This window comes from Pipistrellus kuhlii, unplaced genomic scaffold (genome assembly GCF_014108245.1).
Source record: "Pipistrellus kuhlii isolate mPipKuh1 unplaced genomic scaffold, mPipKuh1.p scaffold_m20_p_9, whole genome shotgun sequence".
NCBI lineage: Eukaryota > Metazoa > Chordata > Mammalia > Chiroptera > Vespertilionidae > Pipistrellus > Pipistrellus kuhlii.
The window spans coordinates 55,340,671-55,354,411 of NW_023425595.1; the positions used below are offsets into that span (position 1 = coordinate 55,340,671).

Consider the following 13,741-nt stretch of genomic DNA (forward strand, 5'->3'; position numbering starts at 1 on the left):
AGTGACGCAACGCAGAGCTGGCCGCCGGGAGGGGAGGGGAGGGGCGGGGCTCCGGCTGCAAGGCCTTGCAGCTGCTCTGGCTGAATGACGCCCAGCACCGGCCCTGGGGAGAGGTCCGGATCTGGGGGCCCTTGGACCGCCTTGGTGGTCCAGGGACTTCCATCTCCCCTAATGCTGGTAAGTCACCTCCAAGAAATGTTTTATGAAGCCACTGGTGCTTTGGCCTTAAGTTAAAAATAACTTGGTAAAGGAAACCAAACTTCACTTCTGAGCTCTTCCATTCGGTAACCTCACGTTCATTGTTACTTCTGAAATGCACATTTTCTTTTGGGGCGGGCTGGCCATCAGCCGCCCATTCTCAGACCCCTTCCTTGTCCCTCACCTCTTTGCCTTGTTAAAACTTAGCTTTACCATTTCTCACCTGTCAGGTAAGAAACAGTAGGCAGTCGCTGACCTAGCAAAGAGGAATTTGGGGAGCATTTCTAAGGGGCCTTCCTTCAAACTTTTACTCCAAACACTTGTAATGACTCCACCTTCACTTCAGAGAAAATATTGCTTATAAATAAAGGTTGTTGCATATAAAGATTACATAGTGGAAAGTCGTTTTAGTCAATATATATGTAGAATAAGTTAACATCTGTAAAGCAAAGTGAGATTATAGAGAAAGTGTTTTTAAATTCAGTAACAGCCCATGTGGTCCTAGTGAGATGACTTCCATCTGAACACTCTCATTTGGACAATAAGAATATCCTGATTCCTTGGTGCCATTAATTGGTTCAGAAGGACACATGATCCAAACCAGGCCGGTCAGCACCAATGACATGAAACTGAACCATCAGGAATCAATTTATTTCCTATGGACTTGAACCTGAGAGGATGTAAGAATAAGCCAAAACTCAGAAAAGACCAGAATCAAGTAGAAAAACAAAAGAACTAAAACAAATGATTTTATGATACAGGGCCTGAGTCCATGATATGCCCTGAAAATATCAGTTACAGGAGCCATTAAAACTCACCGTCTTGCTTATGCAGTTCTGATACTTACAACTAAAAGAAGGTTGTTCCGAATGCTACTGTAATTCTTCAACTCAATTAAAAATGCATGAGACCAAAACTTCAAATCTGAATAAAATTGTTTCTAAAACAAAAAATAAAAAAATACCATCTGTACGTAGGGATAGTGGAACATGTTAACACTCAATGCAATCAGCAAGATCTAGCCTGTCAAATTCTACAAGAAAAATGGCCCAGATTCTGCAACAGGGTATTAGAGAAGGAAATTTTCAAGGATAATTAATCATTTTCCATATTTGAATATTGAGTTAAAATTTTTTTTAATAGTATGACATTTATAGGACAATTGGAAATTTGAAAACTAGCTGAATATTTGATGAAGTTCTAGACCAAGCAAAACTTACCTATGGGGCAGTATAGCAGCAATGCTTGGGGACTGGGATAGTGTAGTGATAGAGGGAAAAGACTGACTGTAAAGAGGCAAAGGGAACTATATTGGTTAATAGACATTCTGTGTCTTGTTGAGGTAGTGGTATATATATATATATATATATATATATATATATATATACACACACACTTGTCAAAGTTCATTGAACTGTACAATTAAAATATATGCCCTTATTATATGAATATTATTCCTCAATAAGTTGATATAAAAAGTGCAAGTAGCCCAACCAGTGTGGCTCAGTGGCTGAGTGTTGACCCAGGAACCAAGAGGTCACATGTTCAATTCCCAGTCAGGGCATATGCCCACTTGTGGGCTCAATCCCCAGTAGGGGGTGTGCAGTAAGCAGCTGATTGATGATTCGCTCTTATCAATGTTTCTATCTTCAAATTTCCAACCCTCCTATATAATAAAACCCTAATATGCAAATTGACCAAATGGCAGAATGACTGGTCGCTATGATGCACACTGACCACCAAGGGGCAGGTGCTCAACACAGGTTCTGTTTGGGGGCAGCTCATGCATTGAGCTTCTGCCTGTGCCTCCTCCCTCGCCCCCACCCAGAGGGTGGCAACCAGCGGTGGCGGGGGATGGGGCCAGCTAGGGGGCAGGGCCACCTAGCTGGCAGTACCAGACCACCAGCCAAGGTGGGTGTCAGTCTCCCCCCCCCTCGCCCACATCACCCTGCCTGCCGCCTGCCTGTTGCCCCACAGATCAGCCCTGATTATGGGCCAGGCCTAGGGACCCTACCCTATATATTGGGAACAGTATCTTAGATTTCAAAATTAAACCTGGCAAGGCTACTCTAACACCAAAAAAACAGGATGATGCAGTGATAACATGCATGGACTCTGGCTTGAACATTTTTGTGGTCAGTCCTGATTCTGACGCTTATATCTATGACAAAGCCAATTACTGAACTTCTCTCTGCTTCCGTTTTTCCACCCATAAGATAGGGAAAATGCTACTACTGCCTCAGAAGCATCATGTTATGTACTACTTTTTATAATCAGGGCAAAAAAATGTAGCCGCCCACACAACAGCAAGCTGCCTTTCACCTGTATGAAAAGTATGGTTACTGGTTCATGCAGCGTCCTGGATTGCAAGAGGGATGGCCAACTGTCAGTTGTTGGATACCCCCCTAGAGGTCCAGGATTGCAAGAGAGCACAGGCCGGACTCAGGGACACCCCCACCCCCACCCCCACCCTGTGCAAGAATTTTGTGCATCAGGCCTAGAGTTGTCCTATAAATGGCATAATATTCAATGTTCCTCTCCCTTTAAAATTCAATAAAAATATTTTTTAAAGAACAAAAATACACCAAATACACTATTAGACATTAACAAAGCTTATTTCAAGAAGTGAGCTATAAAAACTAAATAATCCCTTTTCACGAATAGAAAAAGAAGTGGAATAAAAATCTAAATGATGAAGACAAAGACCTAAGAGGACAATGTTCAAGAGATATCCTTCCAGAGAGCAAAATTAAGGTTGAATCGGGGGGGTAAGGAACCTTTATAAAGCCTATCTAGCAGGATACCAGTATTGCTATGACCAGTGACTATGTATATCCTCCGTTCTTTTCTCAATAGGAATATTTATTATGATTATTGTGTCCCTTCTCCACTGTTATTATATTAGAGTGGAGAGGCCACTTCTAGATTAGAAAGAACCACTGCTAGACTAGGAAGAAGACCCAACCACACCTGGAGACTCTAAAGATTTAACTGAATGACTGGATCAGAGCCTACAGAATCTATAGAATTCTCTAGAAAAAAGGTAAAATACTGGTTCTATCTGGTATTTACTCTTTCAGTCTATTATTCAAACAGTATTTAATGATCACTTAAAATTAGGAACAGTTATTTGGTTGAGGGATATAAAAGATAGGTATGACTCTTGCATTCATAAAGTTTACCGTCTGGAGAGGGAAGTATATGCAGCCCATATGCATTTGAGAACAAAGAATAGGGTCAAAAACCTATGCTTGTCAATGATTATAAAGGGATGGTGTTTTCAGTCATATAATTTTCTTTATTGATCTCTCTGATCAATACCTGCTGTCACCACCACACCTTCATTCTCAAAATGTAGCATACCATTACCCTAATTATGCTCACCGAAGGGGCCTACTGACAGCATCACTGCCTGTGATAGAAATGCTTGGTTATGTGGTTTTAATCTTATCTGGTGCTCATCAGCACACAAATAGGATATTATTTTCCACCAAGAAGGCACCTATAAATGGGGAAAGAAACTATGACAATACTGTAGTTCTTTGTTGTGTAGAATTTTTTAATGAAAGTAATGAGAGGGAGGGATGAAGCATTTACTTTAAGCAGAAACTCAAGTGTTCTGGTTTCATATCCAAAGAAGGTACTCTGTTTTAATGTAAGATACATAACTTCTTTTATCCATCGTTTTATCATACAAGAAGGATGTGAAAAAAACAAATATCCATCTATAAGGGCAGTGGACATATATTTATGCCAGTCAGGACAGGAGGTGGGACTGAACATAGTTTTGTCATCTATTTGATATGTTGGTTATTACTTAGCTTTTGGGGAAGGGGGTTGTCGAATGAAGTTATAAAAAAGATCTTTTAAAGTAGTTGCATCTGTATCAAAGCAATCAAATATAGTGCCCTAAAATTTATTAATTTATATATTCTATACATAGTTTGTATTTTCTTAATGCCTCTTTAAAATATGACATTTCCACTTGCCAGAAAAACAGGCAACACAGAATTTCAATGATTTATGGAATGCCATGTTATATGGTCCTGAATTTATACAAATGCTTTCCATATATTAACACTGATTTTCAAAAGAACCCTGGTGAAAACTTTGTAAAATATTCCCATATACATAAACCCTGAAAATGAAGAGTGAGAGAACAGTAGAAATGGGATGTTTTGGAGCATTAGTCAAGTCCACAGGAATTCCTACTGTTTTAGAGAAGCACAGCAGTGCACACTATGTAGCATACGCACGTGCCCCTTACATTTACTGCAGCCTGACTGACTGTAGTTCACACTGGGACCCAGACTGAGGGAGTGGCTACTCTCTGGAACATGGCTTGTTATTGTGATGAAGGACAAGGAAAACATGGTGAACCCCATGCTGGCTGTTAAAGGTTCTGTTCTGAAATGACACATTTCAGTTCTACATCCAATCAAGAGAGGAATGTATAATCCTTTTGCAGAGACAGACACCAAATAAAGACAAATACAGTCCACAATGGTATGGGATTGGAATGCAATTTTATTGAAGATCCAGGGAAGAATGAGTTCACAGAGCAGTTTTAAAGGGAAGTAGGGAAAATTATAAGATTGGTGTCTGCTTATACTTCACATTGACACATTGTATTTTCCAAAGATGGTCACAATGATCTTTCAATTCACTTTTTCTTCTAGAACTTTACCACTCCCTCAATAAAAGGAGTCTTATTAACAATAGTCATCATCATCCTTTATCATCTATGTTGGTTCATGAATTGTGAGTACTGTACCATACGTATGTAAGATGTTAATAGGGGAAGCTGGGTGTGAAATATATGGTAACTTTGTGTATTATCATTGCAACTTTTCTGTAAACCTAAAAGTATTCTAAAATAGTTTATTTTTAAAAAGTCAAAGTGAACAGAAAAAAAAAAAAAGTAGTAGAGTGCAGGAAGAAAGAGTAGTAACGCAAGAAAGCCACCTCTGTTGGGTGCCTTTGGAAAGATCAGAAGTCATAAAATTCTGGATGTGGGATCATAGATAGGAAGCATTGTCTTGTACATTAAGTGCCCAACAACAAAGCTGAACCCTTACCAAAAGGACTAAGAATTACTGCTAGACACCTGATTTTCCTTGCAGCATATGAACATATACCCCAAACAACAAAAAGTATTTCACAGAATCAAATTACTACTGGTAGAGTGCAGTGTATTGATGACTTGCTGCAGAGGAAAATTGTTTTTAGATGAGTAGGACCAAGTGAGTGCAGTTTGTATTTAGGTGTTTTTGGTGGTGGTTTTTTTTTTTTTGTCTTAATATATTTTTATTCACTTCAAAGAGAAAGGAAGAGGAAGAGAGAGAGAGAAACATCAATGATGAGAGGGGAATCATTGGCTGACCCCTGTACGCACCCCCTGGGGATTGAGCCCACAACTCAGGCATGTGCCCTTGACCGGAATCGAACCTGGTACCCTTCAGTCCGCAGGCTGATGCTCTATCCACAGAGCCAAACCGACTAGGACAGGTATGTTGTTTTAAGAATTTTCATAGTCTTAGACTTAGATGGGTATTGTTTTTGTCACACTTTGCAAATAATATTGGAAAGATGACATTGTGGAAAAGGTTTCTTAAAGCGAAAACTTTAAGATTGATGGATTTACCTTTTAAAGTTTTGCAACCTTGCCGAAACCAGTTTGGCTCAGTGGTAGAGCGTCGGTCTGTGGACTGAAAAGTCCCAGGTTCGATTCTGGTCAGGGGCATGCACGTTGGTTACGGCACATCCCCGGTAGGGGGTGTGCAAGAAGCAGCTGGTCGGTGTTTCTCTCTCATGGACATTTCTAGCTCTCTAGCTCTCTCCCTTCCTCTCTGTAAAAAATAAATAAAAATATATTTTAAAAAAACAACAAAACTTAAAAAAATAAATAAAAATAAAAACAACACCCCCCCCCCCGGAATATATAATAAAGAGTAATTTGGAAAACAAGAAAAATAAACATGCTTATTAAAGTTTTGCAACCTTGAATAAAACATGTCTTACCTTCTGTATAATGTAATAAAATATATGCCTTAGCTAGACATCACAGTACTGTATAGTTGAAAAAATAGTAAATGTGAATGCGTTATCAAAACTAACTGCTAAGGGGTATATAATTACGTATCAGCTGGAATCCCTGGGGTACACCCTACAAAAATCAAGTTCTTCTAGTCTAGAAAGAGTTTATATAAGGTTAGTCACAGAATCAAAGGATGGAATTGCAAAGAAGGGGACATGTAAAAGAGGTGACTTACTCCGTTTTCCATTCCCACCCAAGTTCTGGTAATGGGGCTTTCCATTCCTATCACTACTACCTTTATTAAATGTCAATGGCCCTGTCTTTGTTTCCAGGGATCTTAACCAAATGTCTATACAGGCCAGTTTGAATGAGACTCAGCAAATTCTTAGGTCATAGCTAGGCATTACTTAGAAAATCCAACGGTGACATGTGGGCAGTTACTGAAGTCACTCACTATGCAGCACAAAGCAGGTTAGTTCACCGGACTGTAGCAGAGACAATGATTCCTAGAAAGAGAGTAAATGATCTGCAAATTGTCTTATTTAGCTGCGGTCACTGAATATGGCTGTGGTCACTGGCAATAGCAACATTGGCATTTCTTAATGCTGAGTGTGCTCTTGTCCATGTGTTCTTTTGCAGATCTACTCCCGCATCTATAGCTTCACAGAGATCTCTGCCAAGTTTGAGCCCTATCCAGTTTGAACCCCTTCCTAGCCAAGATAACATTCAGTTGTTAGGGCATAAAGGTATGCTCTGTTTCTTTCAGGGCCTGTACTTTTTTTTTTAATTTTAATATGTTTTTATTGATTTCAGAGAAGAAGGGAATGGGAGATACATGGGCCCTGACCAGGGCCCAGGCCAGCGAGGAGCCTGAAACCGAGGTACGTTCCCTTCACAGGAATCTTACCCGGATCCTTTGGTCGGTAGGCCGACGCTCTGTCCACTGAGCCAAACTGGCTAGGGCAGAGCCTGTAATTTAACTTGCAAGAGCCTTCTCATCTCCAAAGAAAATGTGGCTCATGAGAATCAAACGTTTTGGCTTTCAATTGCACTTTTTAAATAACATGGGGTTTCAAAGTATAGTTTTATAGTAAACAAAACAAAAAATTAACTATTTTTCTTTCTTTTTTTTAATATATTTTATTGATTTTCACAGAGAAGAAGAGAGAGGGATAGAGAGTTAGAAACATCGATGAGAGAGAATCAATCGATCAGCTGCCTCTTGCACACCCCCTACCGTGGATGCACCCACAACCAAGGTACATGCCCTTGACCGGAATCGAACCTGGGACCCTTCAGTCCGCAGGCCGACGCTCTATCCACTGAGCCAAACCGGTCCCGGCAACAACTATTTTTCCTTTCTGATTTTACAGTCAGTGCTTGAGATAATGAGACTGGCACTGACTTTAAAGATCATGAGTAAGAATGTGCAGAAATGAAAACCACACAAATGTTTTTAAGATATTTTCTCCCTATGGGCTAAACAACAAGGGAATTCTCAGACATTCTTCATGAACTCTTCCACATTCTATACTATATAGCTAAAGCTTCCATCTGCACATCCTTCTGGTATAACCTACACCTACAACCAGTAGCATAACTTGTAGGGCCCTGAGCAAAATGAAAATGCTGAATTTTGTTCAAAAATTATTGAATGATCTGTGAGGGTAGACCATTAAACCTAGGGCAGGGACTTGCTCACGAAGCCACCCCTGCACACACCGTAAAAGCAAGTCAAAGCCTGAGTGACCCACAGATTCACTCAATGGAGCTCTAGGTTTCTGTGTCAGAGAGTGCTGTGTGTTCTAAATGCACTCTTTCTTATTTTAGAGACACGTTACATTTCCCACTCTTTATCTGCCAATCAGCCAGATTCAAAATAATTCAGGAGAGAATTCTGTCATTTCAGAGAATAGTGAAGCCACAAAATAGAAGAGGGCTAGATTGCTGAATCATCATATGGAAGACTGCCTGCCAAATACTACATTGAACTGTCAAAGGAAGGAGAAATAAAACCAGTGAAATCTTGGCGTTTATTGTAATGTTTGACATACCTTGACCATACCTTGACATAACTTGGCCTCTTTTTCTTTAAATTTATCCTGAGCTACCCTGTTAAATGAATTTGTGCTACCAATAGTTTAATGTTCTATGTCTCAGGAGTAACCTATGTTAAAATAACAAATGACACCAAAATCTCAATATAACAAAAATTTATTTCTTATGATATGCCATCCAGAAGACTATACTCATAGCTAATCAGGGAACTAGGCTGATGAAATTTCACCATGACTTATGCTTCCCTGATCATCATAGCGGTGGGAAAAAAGCATGATTATACATTGTAAGGTTTTTGAGCATACTGGTATGTAATACATCATTTCTACTTACATCTCAAAGACCTTAAGTCAAATGCCCATGCCTGTCTTTAAAAAGAGTAAAGAAGCCCAGCCAATAGGGCTCAGTGGTTGAGCATCGACCTAAGAACCAAGAGGTCATAGTTCAATTCCTGGTCAGGGCACATGTAGGAGCATGCAGGAGGCAGCCCATGGATGATGTTTCTCATCGATATTTCTATCTCTCCCTCTCCCTCGCTTTCTAAAAATAAATGATAACTTAAAAAAAAGAGCAAAGAAGTATAATCCCATGTGCCAAAAGTGAGAATCCAGACATATAATATTTTGGAAAATGACAGCCCTGAATACCACATGGTTATAGATATTGATTTTTGGAAGGACAGTGTTTCATACAGAAATTTAAAATATGTTGTACAGAATAAGTAGGCAGCAAAACAAAACAAAAAACCTTTAGTATAGGCTGGTTAGCTGGAGAGCTCTAGTGCAACTTGGTAAAATATTTACCAAGTATACATATAAACTACCCTCTGAAGTAAAAGGTAGACCATGAGCCTAATGAAACTCTTAACTATATGGAAAATAGATAGAGGGAGGGGAATAGTGTAAAGTGAAAATAATTTTGCAGAAATCAGATTAAAAGTTTTAACTTTGCTATCCAAGCCTATTGCTTCAGATAGCGTCAAGAGGGGAATTTGTGGGAGGAAGCAAATAAATAAATAATTATTGATAATTACATATAGGAAAGATCTAGAATGTGGAATTTAGAATATGAAATTAAAAGCAAATATATCACAAAGTCTACTAAGTTTTTAAGGGAATTGTATTGTTCATGAAACCATGTGCCTGGACTGAAAAAGACTGGAGCAATCATCAAGCTCCCAGAGTGTCCCCAGCAGGAAGCCTAGATAGCTTATCTTTATGGTTTACAGGTTGTACCCTGAGGACCCACATTTGAACCTGATGGAAAGGCCTGTGCATCACATGAAGCTGTGATTCACTGACTTCACAACCCTATTCCTGACAAGTACACTAGACCCGTGATAGGAAGAACTTTAATTGGTTTCAGTGAAAATGTTTCCTGAAGGTGTAAATAAGTTTTCAAATTTCCTATTTGTTAGTTATCTTTAAGAATTAAAGGGGCCAAGTCAGTACTTGAAAAGTGGGAATTATAACTTGGCCTCTTTTCCTTTAAATTTATCCTGAGCTACTCTGTTAAATGAATTTGTACTACCAATTTTTTAATGTTCTATTCTCATAGCAACAGGCTGTGATGTCAGAGGGTTATTTATCACAAAATTCATTTTAAAAAATGCTAGGCTATGAAGCAGAAAGCTCCGATTTAATTGCATGTTATTCAACAATCATTCTACCTAATAAAGAGGAAATATGCAAATTGACCCTCACGCTATCGCAAAAGATGAAGGCACCGACAGCCAATAAAGAAGGAATATGCTAATTGACTGCCCTGCCCTCAAAGATAGCGATGCCCAGCCCCTCCAAGCGATGCCTCCAGAGACCCCCAGCCGCCCAGTGTCAGCCCGACGTGCAGGCAAGCCTCTGATGGTGCAGGTGACCAGGGCCAGCAGTGTAGCAGCAGAGGTGTGATGGGGTGTCACCTTTCCCTGATCATCTGAGGGCTCCCAGACTATGAGAGGGGAGGCAGGGCTGAGGGACCCTCTCCAATTCATGAATTTTCATGCGCTGGGCCTCTAGTGTTATGCAAATAAAAATGGAAACATCAAAAATAAAAGACTCAAAGTAACAAGTTTATGTGAACATTTTTATTAATAGTTGCCATAGTATGAAAAAAGCTTGCCCTTCAGCACTTTTTATCAGTGCTTATTTATTTTTTTTAAAAATACTATGAAAAAGCATTCAGTTACAAGTCTGAGCATTATTTCCTTCAAATTAAAGGTAAGCTAGATCACGCACACAGTAAAGAAAGCATCAAAGCATCTAAAAGAATTACTATTCAGGGAAAGATTACCTATGAATTTTTTATACTAAAAATCTAGCATACTTCATTATGCTGAAAGGCATAATTAAAAGCATTATATCAGACAAATAATTATCACATAATTTGGTATAGGTGCAACAGACTTCATTAAGACAGCATTTTGCAAAGCACCTTTACAAAGTCACATGCCCACGAGGTCTGGTAGGTTATGTAAATTAGTGAAATGACCTGGGTGTGAGACAGTGGGGTGAGTGAGTACATGTCCTATCTATAGCAGTTTAGATGGGCTAGGTTAGGTCAGAACAACAAAGAAGACAATAGCTTAGTTGTTGAAGACAAAATTTGTTTACTTGCTCAAGCTACATGTGGTCAAGGATCAACTAGGAATTCTGCCCTGTCATTAGAGCAGCCACTATGTAGAACATTACAGGTTACCACGGCAGAGGAAAAGAGATTCCACTCTCTCACACTGCACAACTCCAGTAGCAGCTTTATAGGGCATTATACAAACTGGTATTTGCATTAAAAGTGGCCTGTTCAAAATAATGAATTAAATAACAAGCAAGCACCACCTTATATTAATAAGCTCTTATGCTCATCTACACTAATAAAAGAAAGATGCTAATTGACTGTACCTCCACTATGCCCATAGCCAATCAGGAGTGATATACAAATTAAGCCAACAAAGATGGTGTGTAAATTTGCATATGCAGTCAGCACAGGTAGCGCCTGATGCCACCAGCTGGCAGTGGGGGCAATCGCAGCTTGGATCCAGGCCGGCAGCATCTGAGTCCAAGCCTCAGGGACCCAGGCAGCCCCTGCCAAGGCCCACCTGTAGGGTCCAGCAGGTCATGAAAGCTTGCGGCTTAGAGGGCATTGCTCCCTCTGGAGCCCCAGCTTCCTCATCCCAGCTATGGAAACTGACAACAGGTAGGAGGAAGTCCCACCCCCACTGAATCAGCTGTTGGTCACACAGCTCTCAAAAGGCCTGACAGCCAGGACTCTCATTCACCTGTATCTCAGACTGTAGCAGTAGAGAGGTGGGACTATGTCCAAGGAAAAACTGTTGATACAACATAGCTCAGCAGCAGAAACATGCTGATGTTATTGACAGAATACATCTGAAGAGCAACGTACAAGTGATCTTGAAAGAAGGCGACACCTGTGACAGAATGTATCTGAAGAGCAGCTATTGGGAAAACATCACTCTGAAGCCGAAAAGCATTGGCATCATTGACAGAAAATGTCTAAAGAGCAACAACATGCCTTTGAAATTGAGAGAAGGTGGTGGCAAAGACAGAATAAGTCTAGAGAACAGTCATCAATCAACATGTACTAGCAATACTGGTAGGAACTGCCTTTTCAGCGAAAATGAAGTACATGAGGATGCAATTCTCAAACACAGTTGTGGTTGGAATTCTGTTAGATGTGAATTTTGCCTATCACTAAATTTCTCTGATGAAAAACCATCCGATGGGAAATTTACTGGATGCTGTATCAAAGGGGAAGTATGTCCAAATTACATACATTTTCCCGATTACCCAGCATATCTAAAAAGATTAATGACAAACTAAGTTTCTGACAGTAAAAATTTCATGAAAAATACTTGATCCATAAATAGTTCTTTTGCTTCCATGGGTGCAACTATTGCATCGCCATCAGGGTATGGGCCATACTGTTTTAGAATACATGGACAAGTTTATCATCATACTGGAACTTTACATCATTCCGATGATGTTTCTCGAAAGTTTACTCAACTCTGTATTTTGGATACAGCTGAAGCAACAAGTAAAAGATTAGCAATACCAGAAAACTAGAGATGCTCAGAAAGACTCATGATCAATATCAACAACCTCATGCATGAAATAAACAAATTAACAAAATCATTTAACGTGTTACACTAGGTAGAAAAGGAAGCCCAATTTGAAACAGCAGCAAAAGGTATAATCCCACGGAAGTAAAAATGGTGATTAAATACAATCGTAACAGTAATTCTCCCTGTGTAACCAAGGTTGCTGTCATATTCAGAAATGGAGATGGAGAACCTCCTTTTGAAAGAGACTTACGCATGCATTGTAAGTCAGATCCCAATAATCTGAATGCCACTAAAATGAAATGAAACAGTATCTCGTTTCCTATATTAGATGTAATGCATATCCTATTCTTTTTCCACATGGTGAAAAAGACTGGGGCATGGATACTGCATTAAAACTCAGAGACGACAGTGTAATTGACAATAACACTAGACAAAATGCAAGGACACAGTCACACAAATTGAGTATTATGGATTTTATCTTTCCACCTGGGACACTTTCAATCCTATTCTAAATGCAGGAAATAATTCAATCACTTTATCAGTCATTATTTGCATCAATGTTGTTTTCATATCATGAGTTTGTTGCTATATCATTTTGTTATTTATAAATAAAATTATGTATTATTTTCATATACATTGTACTCATTTCCTTTTCTCTCTCACACTTTCATTATAGAGAAAGGGCAAATAGCAATATTAAAATATTTTCTCTAATTCCCTTTCAATGTGCACAAATTTTGCAAGCGCCGGCTACCAGCCTCGATTGCCCCTTAGTGCTTCTCCACCTCCGTCTGCTCCTTAGGGGCGACTGTGGCTGGCAGCCACCTCTCGCACCCACTGACGGTGCTAGAGCCACTGCTTGCACCCACTGCTGGTGCCTGGCGCGCCGGTTGCAATCACTAGGTGCCATCCGCAGGTGCAAGAGCAGCGGCTGCCAGCCCATATCATCCCTCAGGGCTACTCCACCTCCCCCTGCTCCTGCGAGGCAATCAGGGCAGCAGCTGCGGCTTGTATCCGCTGCTGGCGCTGGCCAAAATCGCTCCGTGCCATCAGCACACGGGAGCAGCAGTGAAAGGAGCAGGGCTGCTGGGCAGGGCCAGGCAGGGTGTGGAGAATGGGCAGAAACCCGCCCCTGTGCCCACCACAGCCTTGTGGCTCACAGTTCTTTCAAAGTGCACTAATTTATGCACTGGGCCCCTAGCGTATACTAATAATAGCTCAGGTGGCGGTCACGCCATGATGCCCTCACGCCGTCACAATCCCATCAGCAGGAGGCTGCATGCACAACAGGCCCATGCCAGAGAGCAGGGCTGCGTGTGTGAGGAGACAGAATAGGCCCTTGACATGGGGAGGGTGGGACCATGCTCTTGGCATGG

The 13,741-nt window shown here is 40.4% G+C and overlaps 2 long non-coding RNA genes across 2 annotated transcripts; one reads left to right on the forward strand and one right to left on the reverse strand.

Annotated features, from left to right (window-relative positions):
• Positions 1-90: 90 nt before the first annotated feature.
• Positions 91-9,893, forward strand: LOC118712656. Its single transcript, XR_006740932.1, has 5 exons — positions 91-177; positions 3,055-3,241; positions 4,878-4,959; positions 7,049-7,116; positions 8,066-9,893. It is a non-coding gene; the product is annotated as an uncharacterized LOC118712656 (long non-coding RNA).
• LOC123651925 lies at positions 4,708-7,061 on the reverse strand. The gene is made up of 2 exons (XR_006740933.1): positions 6,199-7,061; positions 4,708-5,860 (listed from the first exon to the last, which is right to left on the reverse strand). It is a non-coding gene; the product is annotated as an uncharacterized LOC123651925 (long non-coding RNA).
• Positions 9,894-13,741: the final 3,848 nt, after the last annotated feature.